We start from the raw sequence: 16,617 nt of genomic DNA on the forward strand, positions 1-16,617 counted from the left end.
TAATACATAAATAATGGGGGTTTGGTTCATGGATTGATCAATGCATTTAAGACTGCAGCCCACATCACAGGACCCCATTTCTCTGCAGGTAATACACTATCTGTCATACTTATGGAAACCTGGTAGCTGCTATCACAGAGTTTAAACTGAAAAAATGATAACTGGTTTAAAGCTTACCTGCCAACTAATTTATGGCTTTTCAAGGCAAGACAGTCACCAAACATAGCTTCTATCATACTACCAAAAAGGCAGCTGACACAGGTTATATATACACACATATATTATTTATACTCCCATATTATATGTTTAGACAGGGCCGTAACTAGGGGGGGGCTGAGGGGTCATGTGCACAGGGCGCCATCCTCCAGCGGCACCGGCCACATACTTCTTTGTGCCGGAGGTCTGCAGATAGAGACCTCCGGCAGTGGTGCGCGCCGGACAGGGGTCACTGAAAGTTGGCGCAAGATCCCGCCCTCCCTCCTCCCCTCGGAAGTTAGGGTAAGAGCTCAGGGGGGGGAGGAGGGGACAGAGAGGGACGGCAGTGCTGCACAGGGCGCACTGCCGTCTAGCTACGACGCTGGTTTAGACACTGGATAAATATTTCCTTACTCATTTTCTTTATATACAGTATATATATCTTATCTTTAAATTAAGTATTATTATGTGATGTAGTCCAAATCCATTCAGTGGAAGGCCCAGAACAGGCTTCCTGAGTCAGAGTTCTGCCTGACGCACTCACCGTGAAGTCCGACCGGGACCCCAACCACTCTATTAGGCAACCCTCTGAAGTTTTCATCCAAATCCATCCAGTGGAAGGCCCAGAACAGGCTCACCAGGTCTAAGTTCTGCCCAGCATTCCTGGGTCAAAGTTCTGCCCAGTGTACACCAAAGGGAGGTCCGGCTGGAACCTCAACCCCCTGGTATGTCTTTTGGAATCCAATGTTACAACTGTGAAGTTTTCATCCAAAAGTCGAAGGCTCAGAACAGGCTCCCCAGGACAAAGTTCTGCCCAGCATACACCAACGGGAGATCCGACTGGGACCTTAACCCCCCCTAAAACCTGGCCAGGATCCAACTGGACCACCTCACGTTTGTTTCATCCCAATCGGTGCAGGGGTGTCCAAATGCAAAACCGGGCACACAAACAGACCAATTAATTTTATATACAAGCTATATAATACCACACACAAAATGCATTGATAATAAGGTGTATAGCGCTCACAATCTGCATCTCAAGGCCACGCCCCAGTACAGGACTAAAAAGGGACACAAGGAAGCTCGATTAAGGACATTGCATCACAATACATCCACATATTTTTCATCAAAGGATTTATTAATTTCGTTTTTTCTCTCTTTCATGAAAATTAGTACTATTTTTTTTGTATCTATTTATTTTAAAACCTCCCACCCTCACTACACCACCCCAATACCCCTTTGTATTGTGTCACCCGTTTGTTTGCCGTGAATGTACACAATTATCAACCCTTGCATGACATTTTAAAATATATCACCAGATTTAGTATTTCCCAGTAGTTGCAATGAAGAAAAGTATGTCATGCATTGGACAAAAAGGAGGTCATGATCTGGTAGCCACAATGCAGTTTAAGTCATGATTTCACTGTATCTCTTAACAAGCAAATTGTGGATTCTTGTCCCCCTTTCCAGGAAATTGTAGTCAAAGCTTTTGAAGCCTCAGTGGATGGGGGGGGACCTGAAACCATATCCACACCCATTACAGTAAAGCAAAATACACACTTGGCTGTCCTATCCAACGATTGGTGAATGCATACACACTTACCAATCGTTCTGCAAATATGTCTTCACTGTCAGCTCTGACATCACAACTGGGCGGGCATTTAAATTTATAGATGTAGTCGTTAATGTCGAACGACTACTATCCTTGCGCTAGGTCACCTAGCTAGGCTGCTGAAGGTCCAAATGGTCAGTTACCAGCCGACCTAAAAAGGAGCACACTCACAAAAGAAAACATATATGTACATGGATAAACATATACACACGTGTACACATATACACCTGTGCACATATATAGGACTGCACCAAGGTGGTGAATATATGCATCAATATTTTTTTAAAGTCTTGAAAAAGCTCCATGTCGATATAGAGACTCCCTAACCACTTGTGTGAGTCCAAGTCCTTCTGCTCAGTTACCGATCTATGCCACCGATCTGCCTAATTACAAGGACACCCGTTACTCATGCAGAGCACAGTGTACCTGGATCAGTGTACCAGGTAATCAAGTTGACACCCATTCTGTAGCGGCCGCTACCTACATTGCAGCCCGGGGTTTTCCACATTGCCAGAGGACGCACAGCCCACGGGAGCATGGAGTATATGGTATAAAGCCAGCTCAGGTTACCCAGTGTGGAGTACACACAGGCTGTTTCAGCCCACCATACAACAGACTCTGCGGATTTACAAGTATACTTACAGGTAAGAGAACAATACTGTCTGGCTACCTCCGCCGATGAGCAGATTGGAAACTTTGTGATACCTTTATATCTTTTATTATGAAAGACTCTCAACACTTTTAAGGATCAAAAGTTTCTTGGACTAATAAGGATTATCAATCCGCTTATACACACTGAACCACAAGTGGTACCAGCAATAATTTATATCTCATTGCATATATTTAACAATTGGATTGTATTGGAGTTTTTTTTTTTTGGTGTGTGTTTTTTATATGTGTATTAGGTTGATATTAAATATATTATTCTTTTATTGAGCGATGCCTTGTTATATGAAGTTGTCAACCAATACCTTTACATCTACGCAAAAAAAATGTTGATGCATATATTCACCACCTTGGCGCAGTCCTATATATGTACAGTTGTATATGTGTACATGTGTGTATATGTTTATCCATGTACATGTTTTATTTTGTCGGCATTTCAATTTGCCCGACCAGTTGAGATGTCAATCACCGCCGTGTCCCTGCAGCAAGTGTAAGGTTGTTTGGCGGACTGCCCATGCGCACAGCCAGATGCGCCGATATATCTGCAGAAATAATCGGCCATCGGCTGTGCTACACAAAGCACAATCTAAATGCTAGATTTCAGAGCCTTGAGCTACTGCACAATATGGTGTTATTTGACAGGAGTAAAAATCTTATATTTACTAACATTCACCTGCTAATGTTAAAAATAATAAAATATCTAAGATGTTTTACAGAAAGTAACTACTTGAAAACAAAACTACTGTTTGGGTGTTTAATATAGGTACTTAATCTTAAATAAGCAATGTAAACAATATGGAGCCACCAGGGGCGTTTCTAGAGAGGAGGGTCCCGTGTGCAATCTCCGTTATGGGCCACCCCCTCTCCGTCCGGCGGACAGCAGCGCACTGAGCGGTGCATGGCCAGCGCCGCATATATAGACTCTGGTCACTAGAGTGTGTCCGGAGTCTATAGCGCATGCGCAGGTCACCGGGAAAATGGCCGCGGCGGCCATGTTCGAGTAATTTTTTTACAGTGCAAACACTGGCGCCGACGTGGGACTCCGGAGATGCAAGTATAATATGGGTGCAGGGTGTGTGGTGCAGGCCCCCCCTTGACCCAGGGGCCTGTGTGCCCCGCACACCCAGCACCCATTATAAATACACCCCTGGGAACCACCACTTGTATATAGTTAAATATTTTCTGAAAAACTGCTATAATACCCTGTTGTGTGTGTTGTTCCATTTCTGTGTTCTGCCTTGGTGTTTCCCAATATTCCCTAACCCAGATGGTTAGATCAAATTGACTGAAATACTAATTAAGTAACCTGTGCATGAATATCCTTAAAACCTAGACTGTGTCGGAGTTTGGGAACTTCTGCCATAAACCAAGGCCAGATTACATTGATTCCACTTTGTTTTACCTGTATAGTCTGAACTTTAACATACGAAACCTTTAAGTTGAAAAGTTTATAGTGTCAGTTTTTATCGTTTGAAGTATTTTCATATGTCATAATATGTATGTGATATGAACACGAACCGCTACAAAAAATATAGACAGATAATAAGCAGCGCTAATAAAAGAAGTAATCACATTAAATAAACCAATAATATGGAAAACACAGTTATAATACAATAAAAAACCCCAATAGTGGGTATGGTTGGACCATGTAAACATATCCAATAGTCACATGTGACGTAGGATGTCTAAGTACGTGTAAGCAAAAGGCATATATCTTGAAAACCCTGGAAGCACTGTATACTGCAGTATAAATTACTGGATGGGTACCGAATAGAAAGTAATTCAAGGAAAGGGCAGCAAAAAGTCCAGTTATATTGTAGGTAGATTACCAGCTGTATTTCAAGATGGTGAAGATCCTTTAATTAGCAATGGTATCACAGTCTGCAAGATTCCAATGCAAATGTATGTAACCTCATGATCGCCAGCACTGGAATAGATGAACAATGTCCCAAATCCAGATCGGTGCTCCAATGTAGAATAAATGCTGATGTCCAGTTGACAAGTGCCAATAGCCAGGGTACCACCAACGCGTTTCACTGCATAAGAGCAGCTTTTTCGCTACAAAATAATGTTCCATTTCAAGACTTCTGCTTAAACATATTTTAATAAAACTTAGACAGCACTATGTTGCTACTAGGAATCATTCAATGTGCACACCAAAAGAACAACCTAACTTCTTTGTTTTGATAAAGAATATCTTTTTCGCTTATAGGAGCATATTTATTATTTGCGGCCAGCCTCTGATATTAAAAATTCATTATCGCCGCAATTTGCGGCAATAAGGAATCTTTATTTGCAGGCGTGTATCATTCCTTAGTTGAGAGGAGAGGGTCTCCAAAAGGAACCCGTCCTTGTGATCAGTAAGAAGTAAAGTAATCGCATATTCGATCACTTTACTTCCTGCTTCTGCCCCCCATTGCAGTACTTGCACCTGTGCCAACATCCATCGGTACACGTGCAAGCGGATGTCACTGAAAAATATCTATGGACTCCGGAAGTGGGCACCCATGTCGGCTCAGCGGGGGGGCATGTGGCGGGAAAGTGGGTGGGCCGGTGGGTGCGACAACACATTTGTGTCATCATGGCCCAGCACCGGCTATACAATGCTGCAATTACCAGTACTGTGAAGCAGAGGGTGCAGCCATGATGACACGAATCATTTCGAATCGCGTCAACAGCTGCCTGGACCGCCTACTTTCGCTCAGTAAGTGGGCGGCTGCGGGAGAATTGCCCACTCTTCCAGGTGGCCAGGAGAGCCACATGATTTTCGCGAGCCTCCGGTCATTCCAGGAGAGTAGGCAAGTATGATGCAAAGGCTACTTGCAACTAGAAATGTTCCGTCTACCTAGATTCAGGCACACAACAAAAAGAAGGGATAGAAGTTGTCTTTAAATTGCGCACTATTAGTTAAAATATAACATTTTATGGTTCCATAAAATGTAAATGTTTACAGCAAATTATTTAAAATTTACACAAACATACATTTGTGAATACAAGTAAAAATTTAAATTGTGATAATTAAAACTGAAAAAGAGTCCCACTGTGTGTTTATTTACATTTTTGACAATCAGATTTACCTCTAGTGTGTATCAAGGTATATTATTGCAATATATTCAGGTGAGGATTAAATAGATTTTGAGGTATATTATATCCACTGATTAGATCCACTCCACAAATAATAAAAAAATCAAATATATGTTTATGTGCTGCTGGTGTTTATATCCTAGTGACTCCATGCATGGATCGATAGACAGACTGTATATAAATAATAGTTAGTTTATATCAAGTGCATTATTGGGGAGGAAACATATTAGGTTGAGGTAAATTTGATTGTCAAGAATTGAAATAAACACACAGTGGGACTTTTTTTCAGTTTTAATTATCACAATTTTTATTTTTACTTGTATTCACAAATGTATGTTTGTTTGTAGAAATTTTAAATATTTTGCTGTAAATATTTTCATTTTATGTAACCATAATAAAAGTTATATTTTAACTACTATCAGTGCGACATTAAAGACAACTTCTATCCATTATTTTTGTTATGAATGTCTTCATTAGTTGTCCATAGGCAGCACCCCTAGTGAAATACTATTAATAAGACCATATAGTGATACACAAACTACAGGTTCATATGGGTTTTTTCTTTTAGTAATATGAAGATAATAGCACAACTGGTGCAGCAATCATTCCTTTCTTTTGAGTAGGTTCAGACACAGTAAGGTTACATTCCCAACCCACTAGCATTTGATAAGCATTTTTACTAGTGTTTAGAGTGGACTGTATGCTTTAAAATGCCTTTAAACACAAAAAATGCACAGAAAAAGAACAAGTAGTATTCAAATAAAAAGTTGCTGCATAAGAATTCAAGCAACAACATTAATGGGCATATCTAGTGTCAGATGGAATGGGTATGCAATGCCGGCTGTCGGGGTGCCTCCTGAATACAGACAGCGGCATCCCGATGGTTGGTATACCGACAGGGGTTGGGTAAGTATACTTACCCTCCCTTATTGTAGCCTAACCCTCCCCATCCCACACCCTAACCCTCTCCGTTCGTGCCTAAACCTAATCCTCCCCCCTTAGTGCCTAACCCTAACCCCCCCAGTGGTGTCTAACCCTAACCCTCCCCCCCCTAGGGTTGCCTAACCCTAACCTCCCCCCAAAAGAACCTATTCCTAACCCCGCTACGCTCCCTAAAGCTAACCCACCCTCCCTACCTACGCGCGGCTATCGCTAAGGGCGCCCCGGACTTACCTCGTTCGGCTAGGCGTTGGGATTAAGATAGGCGTCAGTATTTTGGCGACTTTGTTAAGTCCCTTGTTGGGATTCCCCTGTCGGTATTGAGACCAGCGGCATCGCGGCCGCCAGTCTCATAACTACATCCCTGTCAGATATATTTGTTTAACACGTTTTAAAAATGTATGTAAGTAAAACACATAATTAATATACGCCACTGAACAGAACCTTTATATAGGTTATGTGAATACAGGATGTGGAAATAAGGGGTTTGCTGCCTAAAGACACAAAGATGTGATCCTTCAATATGATTAAAAACAAGTCTGATCTGATCAAATGTTAAAGAGAAATAATCCCTAGATGGTGGAAAAAGGATCTCAGGAAAAAATAATTATTGTGTGTGTTTTGTAGTTAGCCGAATTCAAATTGATCAGTATACCTGGTTGGTGCAAAGGTCAAATTAGTGTTTGAAGGGTGACAGCTTATTTTGTAATAAAAAGAATTGTGGTTATATCAGGAGTAATGTTTTGGTTAATTCCTTCATCTCATAGATGTGAATTCACTTAAGTCACCAATCCCAGGGCCTGATTCAGCAAGGATCGCAAGAGCTAAGACGCACGCAGTCGGCCGATTTTCGAGATCGGCGCATGCGTATGCATTGCAGTGCTCGAACTAGCTACTGCAATCGGGAATGAGAGCGCAGTGTGTACGCAGACCCATTGCAGAGTGATTGACAGGAAGTGTCGTTTGTGAGTGGTGACGGTGGGGGGGTGGTGAGGCGAACGCAGGCGTGTCAGTGCATTGGGACAGCATGGGAGGGGCGTGCCTAAATTAGTCACTGCAATACCATACGCAGCCTGAGGCCTAATAGCGTGCGCTGAAGTTAGCAATTCCTGAGTGAGGCCTGACAAGCCTTATCTGTGCGTATGAGTCCGATGTTACCGATTGTTTCACTATGTTGCCCAAGTGTACGGATGTGAGTAAAGGGAAGTGGGAGTCCTCATGTTAAACTGAGATCGCATTGCGAATACAAACATTTGCATATCTCCGCTAATATTAGGACTGCATTGCATGCGCATAAGCAGAATTGCGATCCTTGCTGAATCAGGCCCCCAATTCGCTGTGCAATAATACAATTTTCTTAACAGCACCATACTGTGGGTCTAATTCCAAGTTGGGAGCAAAGCACAAAAAGCATGATGTTTTGCACCTGTACAAACTATGTTGCAATGCAAGGAGTACAAATACATTTTTTTTCCATGCAAGGTACAGTAAAGTACTGGCTGCTTTTCCATGTAACCCACAAATGTTGGACAACTTTATTTTTACACTGTAGTTTAGATTTGAGTTTGAACACGCCTCTCCCAAACTTAATCTCTCTGCACATTTCACATCTGTCCCACCTGCAGTGCAGTGCAGTGCAACATGGATTTGGTTTATTTGCTTTGCTCCTAACTCAGAATCGGCCCCTGTTCGTTAATAATGAATGACTGTTTTCCAAAAGCAGTGACATGATATATAAAACAGCAAACGTAAGCCACAAATATTTTTATATAAATATAAAACAAGCAAAAAATAAGTAAATTAGATAATATGCCATATTCCAGACCTGAAATACAGCCAAATTAATCTTATTCTTTTATAGCCTTGAGGAACATTTTTCAGCAACTCCAAACTACACGACACCGCTCTACTTTCTAGCTCTCTTCCTCACTAATGTCTCTGTGGACATATTTTTCCACATGTATGGGCTGGTTCTTACACAACTGTGTGTAACCTGTTTGTGTTGTGTAAAATTGAAGAGTATGTTTTATGTATAGCATAATGTCTATTAAGTAAATGTAAGTTCACGTCTTATAAATTGTGCATGTCTATAAAGTTAAGATTCCCTTTGTGCCATTTGACATAATTGGTTGTATTAGAAAAAAATAGTAGAACACAAATTCTACAAAAAAATGGAAGCATCTTTTTCTGAGACAGATATGTGATATTGGATAATTATCCTAAAAAAAAAAATTAGCATGTCTAATTTTTTGGTCTGATTTGGTTCTCTTTATCTACTTTTAGGACTTGTGTGAAAATCTGAGGTAGTTTTAGGCCAAATTTCAGCAGAAATATAGAATATTCGGAAGGGTTCACAAACTTTAAAGCACCACTGTACAATAATTATAGAGATATTAACTAAAATAAGTCTCTTAGCCTTAAGACAAAGTAATACTAACATGTACACATAAAACATAATAGACAATACATTTAAAAAAAAAATTAAGAACATGTAAAATAATTATTCTTAGAGTATCATAAAAATAAAACGTATTTCTCACTTATGCCAAATTAATGCAGCACAACGCATTTTGCGGATCATGGTCCGTTCTTTCATTATCCTCTAAGAATAATATTTATGTTTTTCATTTTATTTTTAAGATCACTCAGACAGTACAAAATTAATAAGACCCTCCAAAATAGAGTGATATGTTTAAAAATCAAAAAGTACATGAATAAGTAACAGAAATATTATAATATATACACTGTGTAATACCCAACTATTATATTTAATCTAAGTTGATACAATGGACTTTGGGCCTGATTCAGACCCGCTCGCTAGATGCGATCGCTCGCATCCAGCGTATGCAAATTTTTCAAAGTGGCGACATGGGAAGCGATCGCTCGCCAAGGCATAAGCACACCCACTTTAGCTGTACGAGCGATCACTCTGTGTATGCAGTCACCCACTAGCGTATGTTGAGAGGCCCACTAGCGCATGTCATCTCCAGGAAGTGTATTAAAACATTGGTAAATCGAGCACCATCGGAAGCTAACGCAGCGCTTGTGGTTGCCTTACCCTGCCGCAAGCACTGCGAGGACTTCCGTGTAAAAAACAGGCATGTGACGTGTACTATAATGCTGCCTGTTAATTATGCACGCCTTAAAAACGGCGTTGAAACACCGAGGCACGCCTCCGTTCGCACCTTCACACTCCCGTTATGAATGTCCTGCCCATGTTACCACCCACAAACGGCCTCTCCTGTCACTCATTTCACTGGGCTGTCTTTGCTCGGCGAGCAAGCTGCGTTCGCACAGTAGTTAGAGCACGCGCAGAACGAAGCGTGCGCATGCGTGTTCACAAACCATCGGGCCGCTTGCGAGCGGGTCTGAATGAGGTCCCTTAAGTCAGTTTTGACCACAAGTTTGAAAATGTTGATTTTACACACTGCACATGTGCGTCTTTCTGCAATTACGTCTCTTTGTTTTATCTCAAGTCTGACTTGAGACTCACGACTAGGGAGCTTAGACAGGGGCTGGAATGAGTATAGATTCACAGGGCGGATTGCACTTGTTACTCAGTTTGGGTGCAACAGCCTCTGGCGCCGGCATTTCAGCTTGCTGCCTCCTGAGGTGGTAAGCAGAAGAATGCGATAAGTCTGTGGTCTTTAGACTAGTTTAAATTAAGCACGACAAGCGTGATAATTAATGGGTACCCAAAAACAATTGAATTGCTACTTTATGCACCCATTAATGACCACAGCTAAAAAAACACAGTTGAATCACCCCCACAGAATGTGGGCATCAGTACATCTACAGTGGACATATCATGTTGAATCATATAAATCAGTGCAGTCTAGTTGTGCATCTTTGTTGAATCACATTGCGCCTAATACATATTTTTGGGTGAACATTATGCAAAAAAACCACTCAGATTTAGTCACATTGGACCTGGCGCGCTGAGTGGGTCCGTTTGGCGCAGCTGCAGCAATAAAGTATGAGGACACATCTGTGTGTATATATATATATATATATATATATATATATATATATATGACAGCACTATAACCAGGGGTAAACATACAGGCAACAAACCTATCACCACTGGTGAGCACACAGACACTATCACCACTGGTATCACCACTGGTGAGCACACAGGCGACAACACTATCACCACTGGTGAGCACACAGGCGACAGCACCATCACCACTGGGGAGCACACAGGCGACAGCACCATCACCACTGGGGAGCACACAGGCGACAGCACCATCACCACTGGGGAGCACACAGGCGACAGCACCATCACCACTGGGGAGCACACAGGCGACAGCACCATCACCACTGGGGAGCACACAGGCGACAGCACCATCACCACTGGGGAGCACACAGGCGACAGCACCATCACCACTGGGGAGCACACAGGCGACAACACTATCACCACTGGGGAGCACACAGGCGACAGCACCATCACCACTGGGGAGCACACAGGCAACAGCACCATCACCACTGGGGAGCACACAGGCGACAGCACCATCACCACTGGGGAGCACACAGGCGACAGCACCATCACCACTGGGGAGCACACAGGCGACAGCACCATCACCACTGGGGAGCACACAGGCGACAACACTATCACCACTGGGGAGCACACAGGTGACAGCACCATCACCACTGGGGAGCACACAGGCGACAGCACCATCACGACGGTGGAGCACCCAGGTGACAGCACTAACACCACTGGGGAGCACACAGGCGACAGCACTATCACGAGCGATAAGCGTACAATGGACAGCACTATCGCCAATGGTAAGAATATAGGTGACACCACTATCGCCAGTGGTGAGTATACAGGTGACACCACTATCGCCAGTGGTAAGTATACAGGTATCAGCTCTATCCATAGTTGCATGTATAGAGGTACCAGCACAATCATCAGTGGAATGTATTCAGTTGACAGCACTCTCGCCAGTGGAATGTATACAGGTGACAGCAGGGTCACCAGTGAAATGTATACAGGTGACAGCAGGGTCACCAGTGAAATGTATACAGGTGACAGCAGTAGTCACCAGTGGAATGTATACAGGTGACAGCAGTACAGTAGTCACCAGTGGAATGTATACAGGTGACAGCAGTAGTCACCAGTGAAGAGCCTCCCCTGTCATACTCCCTGTCAGACTGCTGAGTTTTGACTAGAAAAATGATTAGAATAATTTATAACTTCTAAATATCTTCATTGTATTATTCTGATCACTTTTATAGGCAAAACTCACCAAAATTACAGCGCTCACTAGAAATACAGGGAGAGACGAGAGATGAGGCAGTAAGAGCTCAGCCTCACCTCAGACACTGCTGGACCTGAGGCTTGGCCACAAAGAGGTCAATAAAACACAGAGAAAAAGAGCTAATAGAAGCATGCTTCACTGTGAGGGGGAGTGCCTTGTGCTCTGATGGACACCTCTTACGATCAGGTGACAAGTCCAGGAAGTACTCAGGCATTGGAGCTAAGCAGCAGCACTGAGGAGGGAAGGAAATTGGAATATGAATATGAAGACAGAGTAAACACACACAAAGGAAAAAAGGCGAGGAGGGTCCGCTGCTAGGGAGAGATCTGTGTGTGTGTGTGGGAAATCTTTTGTGCTGGGCTAGTGGGAGATATGTGTGAGGGGGATCTGTTCTACAGGGAATCTATGTGTGAAGGGAGATTTGTGCACGTAGGGCAGGTTCATATATGTGTGTGTAAATCTGGCTCTGATACTAGCCAGTACTTTCCCCATCCATTGACCTCACCGCACTTCCCTGGTAGTATGCAAAGCCGACACTAGACTTTTTGGTGCCCTGAGTCAGAAAGAGCATTAGCGCCCCCTCCTCGTTTTTCAAATAGAGACATTAGATGCACACCCAAAAAAGGGGTGTGGCTTCAAGGGGAAGGGGTACTGATCTTGTTGTACCACTGTTATCCACATGTCACTGCTATACACAGTGTGAATCCAATGGTTGCAGTGATGATACAATAATTATGCAGTATAACTAACCAGCTCTGGCAAAGGTACTCGAGGTGGGGATGGAGTCGGCATCCCGGCGTGCGGGATGCCGACGGTCTTCATACCGGCAGCAAAATCCTGTCACCAGTAACCCGACCGTCGGCATCCCAAAGGTACGTATCGGAGTGTTAGGGGGGGTTAGGGACCGGTGAAGGGGTGTTAGGATTAGGGTGTGGGGAGGGGGAGGTTAGGTTTAGGTACCGGGGAGGGGGTGTTAGGTTTAGGGTGCGGGGAGGGAGAGGTTAGGTTTAGGCACCGGGAAAGATGGGTTAGGGTAGGGGTTAGAAAAGTACTTACCATAGCGTCCTATGGGTGTCGGTATTCAGGCTGTTGGGATGCTGCTGTAGGTATTACGACCAGCGGCATCCCAACAGCCGGCATATCATACCCAACCCCTCAAGGTGTGCTGTACACCCAAGTCTGAAATCGGTGGCTGTGTTCAGTGTTGCCATCAGAAATTGTGGGGCAGCTAACTCCATGTGTAAGGTGTCTGACTGCCATCCATGTGAGAAGTGATAGGTTTGAGTCCAGGTTTGATAGTATTTTGAAATGTGTGTGTGGAAAAAAAAAAAGAGAATGTGAATGAAGGTGCTTGGAGAGATGGCCAGATGAAGGGGGAGTTGTCGAGGGAGGTGATAGGGGTGACCAGGAGATGCAGGGGATAAAGGAAACTACAAGTGAGAATTATTATAAACAGAACATTGAAAATTAACAGGCCCGAGCAGCGCCCCCCACCCTGCGGTACCCTGTGTGATGGCACATGTCGCATCACCCTAGTTACGGCCCTGGTAGTAGGTATACATGTAACAGCACTCTCGCCAGTGTAATGTTTTCCCGTTGAAAGCACTATTACCAGTGGAATTTATACAGCTGACAGCACTCTCACCAGTGGTACGTATACATGTGATAGCGGTATCACCAGTGGTACGTATACATGTGATAGCAGTATCACCAGTGGTACGTATACATGTGATAGCAGTACCACCAGTGGTACGTATACATGTGATAGCAGTATCACCAGTGGTACGTATACATGTGATAGCAGTATCACCAATGGTACGTATACATGTGATAGCAGTATCACCAGTGGTACGTATACATGTGATAGCAGTATCACCAGTGGTACGTATACATGTGATAGCAGTATCACCAGTGGTACATATACATGTGATAGCAGTATCACCAGTGGTTAGTACACGTGATAGCAGTATCACCAGTGGTTAGTACACAAGTATACAGGTGCCAGCACCAGTGGCGGGCTGGGCCGGGGGCAGGGTGCCATGTGCCCCCCGGGCCGCAGCGCAGTCTGTGTCACTGTGACACAGACTGCACCGCGTGTGTAGCGCTGACCGGATGGAGTTCGGTCAGCGCTACACAAGTGACAAACACACAGCCGCCGGCTCCGGCAGCTGTGTGTTTGTTTTGATCAGCAGCCAATGAGAGTCTGTCAGACTCTCATTAGCTGCTGCTGCGCCCACTGCGGGAGCCGCTCCATCTTCTGGCTCCCGCAGTGGGCAATGGGAGAGGCGTCATGACGTCATATGACGTCTCTCCCATAATGCAGTGCGGCCCGGCCCGGGAAGGACAGACGGAGGAGCGGATGGCGATGGCGGGAGCGGGGATTCAGGTAAGTCTTTTTTGTTTTATTTTTACTATGTGTGTCTACTGGGGGGGAGGCTGGCACTACAAGGGGGGAGACCACTACTGAGGGCACCACAAGGGGGGAACCACTACTGGAGGTACTACAAGAGGGAGGGAATACTACTGGGGGCACTACAAAGGAGGAACCACTACTGGGGGCACTACAAGAGGGAGGGACTACTACTGGGGGCACTACAAGAGGGAGACCTCTACTGGGGGTACTACAAGAGGGAGACCACTACTGGGGGCACTACAAGAGGGAGACCACTACTGGGGGCACTATAAGAGGGAGACCACTACAAGAGGGAGACCACTACTGGGGGCACTACAAGAGGGAGACCACTACTGGGGGCACTACAAGAGAGAGACCACTACTGGGGGCACTACAAGAGGGAGACCACTACTGGGGGCACTACAAGAGGGAGGGACTACTACTGGGGGCACTACAAGAGGGAGACCACTACTGGGGGTACTACAAGAGGGAGACCACTACTGGGGGCACTACAAGAGGGAGACCACTACTGGGGGCACTACAAGAGGGAGACCACTACTGGGGGCACTACAAAGGAGGAACCACTACTGGGGGCACTACAAAGGAGGAACCACTACTGGGGGCACTACAAAGGAGAAACCACTACTGGGGGCACTACAAGAGGGAGGGACTACTACTGGGGGCACTACAAGAGGGAGACCACTACTGGGGGTACTACAAGAGGGAGACCACTACTGGGGGCACTACAAGAGGGAGACCACTACTGGGGGCACTACAAGGGGGGACCACTACTGGGGATTATAACTGGGGGCACTTCAAGGGGGGGGGGGACTACAACTGGGGGGACTACTACTGGGGGCACTACAAGGGGGGGGGGGGACTACTACTGGGGCACTAGAAGGGGCGGACTACTACTACTATGGGCACTACAAGGGGAGGGGACAACTACTAGGGGCACTGCATAGGGGGGAGGGGACTACCACTGGGGGCACTGCATCGAGGGACCACTGCTGGGGACTCTATAAAAAGGGCAATACTGGGGGTACTGCATAGGGGGGAGATTACAACTGGGGCCACTATTTAAGGGGCACTGCATAAGGGTTACCACTATTGGGGGCACTGCATGGGGTGTGGACTGCTACTGGGGGCACTATATAAGGAGCACTGCATAGTGGGTCCCACTACTGGGGGCACTATATAAGGGGCTTACTACTGGGGGCACAAGGGTCACTGCACAGGGGGGACCACTACTGGGGGCACTGTATAAGGGGCACTGCATAGGGGGGATCACTACTGGAGGCCTGCATAAGGGGGTCCTGTCCTGGGGCACAGGGGGGCACTGCATATGGGCACCACAACGGGGCTGTCCCTAATCTTTATTTTTACTTTACATTAATCCCATATGGCCAGCCTCCTCCCTGGAACACTTGAGGGGGGGGCGCCATAGCACGCACGTTCTTCGGGCACCCTGGCTACACACTACTCCTCTGCCAGGGCCGCCTGCATGCATTTGCCAGCCAGCCCCTGGCCAGCACTATTACCGGTGGAATATATATACAGGTAACTGCGCTATCACCAGTAGTAGGTGTGTGTGTGTGTGTGTGTATATATATATATATATATATATATATATATATACACATATACACACACACACAGAACTATCACCACTGGTAAGTACACAAAAATACAGGTAACAGAACTATCACCACTGGTAATAAGTATACAGGTACAGCACAGGTATACAGGAGAATGGGCAGTGTGAGGAGCAATGACGGCGTAGTGACAGGTGACAGCTATTAGCGCATGATGTACAGTTATAGCATTAGCGGATAAATATGTGGATCCGTAACTGGGCAGTACCTGGCAGATGGCCGCAGTTGTTCCCGCTCCATGTCACCGCTGCTGCTGTCTCCGCTCATGCCGCTTGCTCACCGTGACCAGGCAGCCGGACTTACGGGGCGTGGCCACCCGGTGAGGTAGCTGTGATGTCACCGGACCGTTCTACGTTGCTCTGACCCGTGCCTGTGGGCGGGGATTCTGTGCCTCAGCAGTAGTACTGCGTACGTCACCCGGAGCCCGGTCAGTGTCACCTGCTTACAGGGCCAGCTCCAGCCAGTCACACGCACAGCCGGCTAAGTAACATGAATGCAGCAGGTGACCGCTGCTGGGCCACACATGCCTGTGGCCAAGCATTGGCGACGTTTTCGGACAGTGCAATAAATACGTTGGGGTAGCAGAGGCTGCCATTGGGGGGTATCTTTTAGTGAGATAAACGTCATTACACCTCGGCAAGTGAGCATGTCTCAGGCATGTGGCCCTGGCTTGTTGCCAGCTACGTACGTGGTGACCGGGTCTCGCCATAAACACTAGTCAGTACTCTTTATGCTCCATGAACAGCGTTTCGTATCATGAATATTTGTACCCAATTAGAGAAATGCACTGCAGGCAGTACTAATGGGCATATG

The 16,617-nt window shown here is 45.5% G+C and overlaps 1 protein-coding gene across 2 annotated transcripts in view; it reads right to left on the reverse strand.

The window, feature by feature from the left end:
- SLC41A2 (solute carrier family 41 member 2) overlaps window positions 1-16,419 on the reverse strand; it is a 160,217-nt gene extending 143,798 nt beyond the window's left edge. The window contains exon 1 of one of the 2 annotated variants that reach the window (XM_088454350.1): window positions 16,013-16,417. The gene's annotated coding sequence lies outside the window, so the exon portion shown is untranslated. Of the gene's footprint in view, window positions 1-16,012 lie in introns of both variants that reach the window. The other variant, XM_088454351.1, reaches the window with a different exon arrangement.
- Between the last annotated feature and the right edge of the window lie 198 nt (window positions 16,420-16,617).

The sequence above is a fragment of the Taudactylus pleione genome, unplaced genomic scaffold (genome assembly GCF_031769625.1).
Source record: "Taudactylus pleione unplaced genomic scaffold, aTauple2 ptg000040l, whole genome shotgun sequence".
NCBI classification, from domain to species: domain Eukaryota; kingdom Metazoa; phylum Chordata; class Amphibia; order Anura; family Myobatrachidae; genus Taudactylus; species Taudactylus pleione.